Raw genomic sequence first — 7877 nt, forward strand, 5'->3', positions numbered from 1 at the left:
ATTTTCCATGACTAAACAAAAATTATTACCTTACATCATTTATTCAAAGACAATAAAGTTAGTTTGTAAATTGTAATGAGTCATCATGTTCAACAAATTGTATTCTACCTGTAATCAAAGACTACACCTAAGCTAAATTGTAAGAAATCATTAGGTAGACATTTCTCGCCTGGTTTCCTGACAGGAAAGTTTTATACTAGTGCAACTGCAAAGTGACTGATTTACAAACACCCCCTAACAGGTTAAATCTGACCTGACTTTGTTGATAAAGAAAGTGAGCGACACCAATTTCTATATAACACAAGTTTACCAACTAGAAATTAAAGTGATGAACCATTCTGACCTCTATCAGCAATTCTGCAGAACATTGCTCATTGTTTTTGTTCAGAACTTACATGAATTTAACCGCTGCCAAAGGGGAACAGCTGTTTGCTCCAGAGTACTTCACATATGCTTTGGCTACCTGTCGGAAATCATAGTTGAGCTCATGACATGCATTTAACTGATAATGGAACATAAGCTGGAGAAAAATAAAGCTGTGCAACAATGGTATTAAAGTGGAGAGTAAGTACAAAACACTTTGTGTTGCCTAATTCATTGTGCTGAGTGAGCTTTGGCTGCCTAAAATAACGTTTTAGACGAAATAGATATATTCTCATTCAAAGAAAATTACAGACTTTAAATGTTGTTATAGGTCTGACTTGAAAATTAAAAACAATTGAATCGTGAGCTAATCACTAAATTCTTCCGAAGCTGTTTTACCATGGTAATCGCAAAACAAACTTTACAAAAAAGGAAGAAAAACAATGCCAATTTCTATTCTGTAAAACGGTGTTCTGATTGTAATAATATATATTGTAGTCAAATTACCTGTGTACCGGCATTGTTGTAAAAGTCAGAGCTTATCGGAAGGAAGGAACTGGCCGGCCAGGGGAAGGGGGTACTAACCGTTAAAACGTGATCAGAATCTCAATCCAGTTTGTGTCTGTAGTCTACTAGTCTATTGTGCATGCTTCTACTGCGGTTGTCTTTGGCGGTCTGATAAGATCGCAATTACGAGTATTAAAATGTCACGTGCACTCAATTAATACCATTACATCTTTCCTCCTAAGCATGATTGACAGAATGAATATTTTTTTCTTAAATGAGTATCAAATAGTTCAACTGTAGCCTTGGGACATATTGATAGGTATAGGTTAAAAAGATAACAAAGGATTAGTAGCTAACAACTAGTTACAGGGGTAAGGAGTGGCCAAAGCCGACTCCCTTGGAGTGGGCCAAACGCCTACTCCATGTGGAAGTCCTTGTACCTAGATGGAAGGACTCCGCGATTAGTTCGAGGCTGACGCTCAAAAACAGACGCAGGACTTTTGGGAGATGCTGGGGGTTGAGGCAGTATTTCAGGTGTGGTTTGGCAAGAGCCTTCAACATCACTGTTATCTGTGGGAGAATACTGTGCACCAGCATTTCTAGCAGGAACTGTAGTCATGCGAGCATGATCAGGTTTCAAGTGAACACGGTTTCTCCGAACTATGGAATGGCCATTATCTACAAGATAAGACCTGGGACAGTCATGATGCTCTATGATTACACCTGGGGACCCTTCTTTTTCTGCATCAGTCCGTATGAGAGCAGAGGCACCAGGTTGCAGTTCAGTTAGAGTCTGTGCCTGGCGATCATAATATGCCTTTCTCATTTCTTGGTTAGCATCCAAAGCCTTAGCTGGTTCAACAAGTACGGGTTTGAGTAGCTCAGTTGTGATTGGTAGGTCACTTCTTATTGATCTGTTAAACAACATTTATGCCGGGCTGAGTGAACATCCTGTCACTGGCGATTCTCGATATCTCAGTAGTGACCGGTATACATCCTCCCCCTCTGCTTCACACTTCTTTTAAAAGTTTTTTATTGTCTGCACATAACGCTCAGCCATTCCATTGGACTTCAGATAGTGAGGACTTGAGGTGACAATAGTGAAGGACCATTCGAATGCAAACCTCTGCATGATTCGACTGCTGAAAGGCATGTTGTCAGCCAAGATTGATACAGGTGCACCATGTATGGCAAACACAGATTTTAGCGCTAGTGCCACATCCTTGGCAGTCTTCTTCTTGAGTAGTCTCAGCTCAGGGAAGTGAGAGTAGCAGTCAACAAGTACCAGATAGTCTTTGCTTTTATACTCCATGAGGTCCATAGCAACCTTGTTCCAAGGAAGGCTAGGTACCTCATGCGACATGGGTGGCTCTTTCTGTTGGCATCTAGCAAATCTTGCACAAATGTGACAGCCCATAATCTCATTTTTTCATATTAGCAGATATTCCAGGCTAGAAGAATGACTTTTTAGCACGCTACCGGCACTTCTCAATGCCATGGTGTCCAGCATGAAGAGATTTTAACATTGCTTTTTTCAGTGAGCAGGGCACAATCAGGCGTTCTTCAAAGTAGAGAAAGCATTCTAGTTCATATATATCAGCTCTTATGTTCCAATAAGGCTGTAGAAGTGTCGGAGCCTGACTTCGCACTGCCCAGTTCCAGCCATCCTTTTGAGCAGTCCTTAACAGCGGCATTGCATCATCTTCAGCATAAGCATGCCTCATTGTGGCAATTGTGCCAGAATCGGCTTCCAAGCTGTGAACCATTACAATCTCCTTCTCAGGGTCAGCTTGATCGTTAGTAATTCTTTAGAGATAAGCACGTGACAGCGTGTCAGCAATATAAAAGTATTTCCCTGGAACATAGGTCAGCTTAGATATATTGTGTCGCTGAAGCCTCAGTAATAATCTCTGTAGTCTAAGAGACACTTTGTGAAGAGGTTTATTCAGTATATGAACCAGAGGTTTGTGATCAGTTTGTGCATGTACCTTGCGTCCATATAGATAGCTGTGAAAGCGTTCACAACCAAGCACAACAGCAAGCAGTTCTTTGTCGATCTGGGGGTAATTGCACTCAGTCTCAGTTAGGTTTCTTGATGCATAGGCAACAGGTTTACCCTCCTGTGGTAACACAGCTCCAAGACCACTTTTGGAGGCATCAACCTGCAGATGAGCATCCTTAGTTACATCGAAGTATTGCAAAACTGGTTCAGACGTGAGTAAGCGTTTGATAATTCAAAAGCTTTCCTGTTGCTAATTTGACCATCTCCATTGGCTATCAGTTCTCAATAGTACCCTCAGCGGTTCTATGCAGGCTGACATGTTAGGTATATAAGCTCCGAGAAAATTTAGAGTACCAATCAATCTCTGTACTCCTTCTCGATCAGTAGGATCTGGCATGGCATTGATTGATGTCACTTTTTTGGGATCAGGTTGTAAACCATCTTTCGATACTACATGGCCAAGATATCGCACCTCAGACTGATTGAATTGGATTTTCTGACGATTGAACTTTACATTGGCTGCTTTAGCTCTTCCGAGTAACCTACGGAGATTATTATCATGCTCTTGTTGTGTCTTTCCAGCTACAATAATGTCATCAAAATATACTAATACACCGGGCAAGTCTACAAACATCTGTTCAACCTTTTTTCAAAGACCTCAGCACTTGAATGGAGCCCAAATGGAAGCCTGTTAAAGCAGTACCAGCCAAATGGGGTGTTGAACGTAGTCAGCAGACTACTCTCTTTTGTGAGTGCCACATGCCAGTATCCATGTTTCATGTCCATAATAGTGTAATGCCGCATTCCATTAAGCCGGAAAGCAATATCCTCCAGTGTTGCTATTCTGTGGTGTTCACGCTTTACAGCTTTGTTTAGATCTTTTGGATCCAAGCATATTCTCACAGAACCATCTTTCTTCTCTACACATACCATGCTGCTGACCCAGTTCGTTGGTTTTCAACTTTTGAAATAACCCCAGAAGCTTCCATACTATCTAGTTTGTTCTTCACTCTATCCATCATGCTCAGAGGAACACGACGAGAATGGTGCACAACAGGCTCTACTTTCTCATTGATGCATATCTCATGCTCTCCTTCTAGACACCCTATACCATTGAACACATCAGGGAACTCATCCAAGAGTGTGCTATCACAAGTCACCTTATCTATACGGCAGATCAATACAAAGAGTTCAGCTGCTTTCAGAGCTAAAATGGGGGGGGGGGGGGGCAGGTTCTCTTCAACTACTTCGAAGTGTACTCCATGGCTGATATCATTATAGTTCACAGTAAGCTGTACCGCACCAAGTTGTTGATTTTCGAACAGTTGTACCCATAAAGTTTCACAGCAGTGGGTAAAAGTTTAGCTTCCAGAGAGCGGATGGTGTTTAAGGTGATACAGTTTGTTTCAGCCCCCGTATAAATCTTGAATGGAATCTCCAAAACTTTCTGCTTGTGACTTACATTCATAGACAAAATTCAAGATTTACCAGACTTGAGATTCAGTTTGCTTGGGATAGCATTTACCGAGCCAACAAACAGACTATTCATCTGTCTCTTAGCATTGCTCTTAGGTTTGTGGCATACTTTTTCAAAATGGTTTTTTAACCCAAAGTTGTTACAGGTCTCTCCGTAAGCAGGGCATCGGCCTTTAGCATGGCTATATCCACAATACTTGCATTCTTTGCAAGGTTTGGGCTTTTTAGGTGTAGCACCCGAGTCCCGTTGAACATAATTAACACAAAATTTAAGAGGCTCATTCTGTAGAGTATTTACAGTTGTGTCCCTGGTAGATAATCTGGACATTTGCTGTTTTGTGATTTCTACAGCGCGTATGTCATCCAAAGCATTATGTAGGGTGATGGCTCAGTCCCTAAGAAAACGTTCTTTCAGTTTAGCATCAGATAACCCAAATACAATACGACATAGCAGCATTTGATCACGCAACGTACCAAATTCACACTTGGCAGCTTGTGTTTGCAATCATTTAACAAACATGTCAATAGACTCGCCATCAGTTTGATTCATTGACCAAAACACATACCATTAATACAGCATGTTTCGTTTAGGGTTACAATGTGCCTCAATTTTTTCTAATACATCAGTTAACACGTCTCTGCTTTGGCCAACTTCATACTCAAACTGACTAAATATCTCTGTAGCCTCTTCACCGGCCTGATTAAGCAGTATAGCTACTTGAGGTCTGTTAATCAGAGCATTCTCAACCGTGAAGGGGTAACACCCTTCACGTCTGGCTTCAATACTAAATCAATTGCCAGCAAATAATTTTACATTACACTGATTAATCAGTGTAATGTAAAATTAATGTATGTAAATCAGTGCACAAATTAATCAGTGTAATACCATTACACTGATTTATTTGTGCACTGAGTATATATCCATTCAGCAGAGCTACCAAACTAGAAATGCAAACTATTAAAAATTAGAGCTGTCATACCAAGATTGCTGCCACAAAGGATGGCTGCCACAGGTCTTACTGACCTGAGAACTCTACTAGCATGCATGTGCATGCAAGCATGAGATATACAATCAATCAGCAATTATCATTGCTAGCAACAAAATAAATAGGAAAAGGAAATTATCCATGGTGTAACTAAATCCGTTTATCAGTAGGATCAACAAATATAATGAACTTTTTCCAGCTCTTTGCAGAAGAGGCACAGAGAAAAAGACTATTCAATTCAAAATTGTCATGAAATGTAGTTGTCAGACATCACAGTTATATGAGAGGTGAACCCTTTATTTAGCTCTCATTTTTTAATGGCCGTTTCCCTTCAACCCCAAAGGTTTACTAAGAAATCTTCTAAATAGAACAGGCACAACAGCAACAACTTACTCCTTAGCTATGAAATTATATTTAAATAATACATGTCATAAATAGTATTTTCGGCTGTACATTGATGACAAGGTACCAATAGAAAATATCAAGAAGCCAGCATCTCTGAATGCAAGTCATCGGTAAAAAGGGTTTGGCAAGTATATTTTCATATGGTACTCAAAGTCTCTTGAGCTAAGCTTGAGTCATCATAGCTAAGAACAAACAAAGACAGCCTTGTCAGAGATACAAATATGTAAACATAAAAGCGGCAAAGCGTTTATATGTTTACAAAGTTACAATGAGACAAGTTCATAAAAAGAGTAGCAACCCTTGATTTTTCTTATGTGAATCAGCCATGACTTTTGCACTCACTCGAGGGCAAGGCAAATGGTAGCTTGCATGTGTAGCTCGTGTAGTTTTCTAAAAGATTTCTTTTGACTGCATTTTGACTTATTACTGACTGGCTTGTTTATTCACCAGTTCATTCATTGTTTGAGAATCACACTACTATGATTCAACAAGTTAGAATCTGATGCACACACGTAAACATGCAACTGTTCTACATGGTGAGAAACAAAAGGCGGCTCAGTGCAAAATCGAAAACAACATTCCAGTATAATTGTTGGGTTTAAATTGATGCATTGCTAACAAGCTATAGAAGCTTACTTACTAAACATATCATGACATTAATCAAAGCAGCTCATGCATGTTAAAATTCCTATCTCGTTTGTCACAGCATGCCATTTTAGTGGCTTGCTGTATGGTGTCACTTCAGCTGCTTTATTTGTGATGCAAATGTAGTGTTGCTTGACATACACTAGAAGTAAATTTACAATTTGTTTCTTTAAAAAAAATAGTCAAAACCAATGGTTAAGGTAATTTCAAAACTAGATAAAAAACATTGTTGTTTGAATCACTACTTTACTATTCAAGATGGATGTCAATCACAAAGAAAGTATGTCTCAACTTTATGCATAATATGTTGCAAATCACTTATATCATTGGAACTCTAGTTCTTATGCAGTAGATAATTCAGAATAAAGTTTGTATTATTCTGAATGCTGAATGGCTAATACTGTCAAGACAGAAATTTCAAACTAAATATTTAAAACTGAATCAATAATTAATATATGAAGTTTTTTTATAATAATAGTTGTAATGATTATTTGATACTTAAATAGTAATATACTAGAAATTCCCCTGTCATACAGCCCACTACAAAAGTGATATTGGAAAAAAGAAAAGGTACTGATGGTTGAGAAATGCATTATTAGCAGTCAAATGGCACTGCAGTGCAATAGGATAACTTCAATGGTAGCTGTAATGTACTGGGTGTGGGTGTTATTATATACAAAAACAGCAATCATGAAAGGAAAATATTATGTGTTTACATCTCTCCCCCTGCAATATGAGAAATGCAATATTGGCCAACATTAGAAGTAAAATACACTGATATTATTAGAATAAACAATATTATTAATATAGCAATAATAGAAAACCAATGCACAATTTTGTTTACATTTCAAAACGTCTTAGCTAACAATATCAATAAGTTGTGATATTAATATAGATTTTTAGAAAATCTATTTAAAAAAGTGTTTGGTCATGACAAACAGCAATAAGGAAAAGAAAGGATTATGTGGTTATATCTCTCACCCCGCAATAGGAGAAATGCAATATTAGAAGTAAAACGCACTAATATTATTAGAATAACCAATATTATTAATATAGTAAAACAGTAATAATAGAAAAACAATGCACAATTTTGTTTACATTTCAAAACATCATAGCTAACAATATCAAGAAGTTGTGATATTTATATAGATTTTTAGAAAATCTATTTAAAAAGTGTTTGGTCATGACAAACAGCAATAAGGAAAAAAAGGATTATATGGTTATATCTCTCACCCCGCAATAGGAGAAATGCAATATTAGAAGTAAAACGCACTAATATTATTAGAATAACCAATATTATTAATATAGTAAAACAGTAGTAATAGAAAACCAATGCACAATTTTGTTTACATTTCAAAACATCATAGCAAACAATATCAAGAAGTTGTGATATTTATATAGATTTTTAGAAAATCTATTTAACAAAACTATTTAGAAAAAATAATAACAGTAACATAATGCCCATCATCGATGTTGTTAGCCTGACTACCACA

Source organism: Watersipora subatra, chromosome 8, assembly GCF_963576615.1.
Source record: "Watersipora subatra chromosome 8, tzWatSuba1.1, whole genome shotgun sequence".
Taxonomy (NCBI): domain Eukaryota; kingdom Metazoa; phylum Bryozoa; class Gymnolaemata; order Cheilostomatida; family Watersiporidae; genus Watersipora; species Watersipora subatra.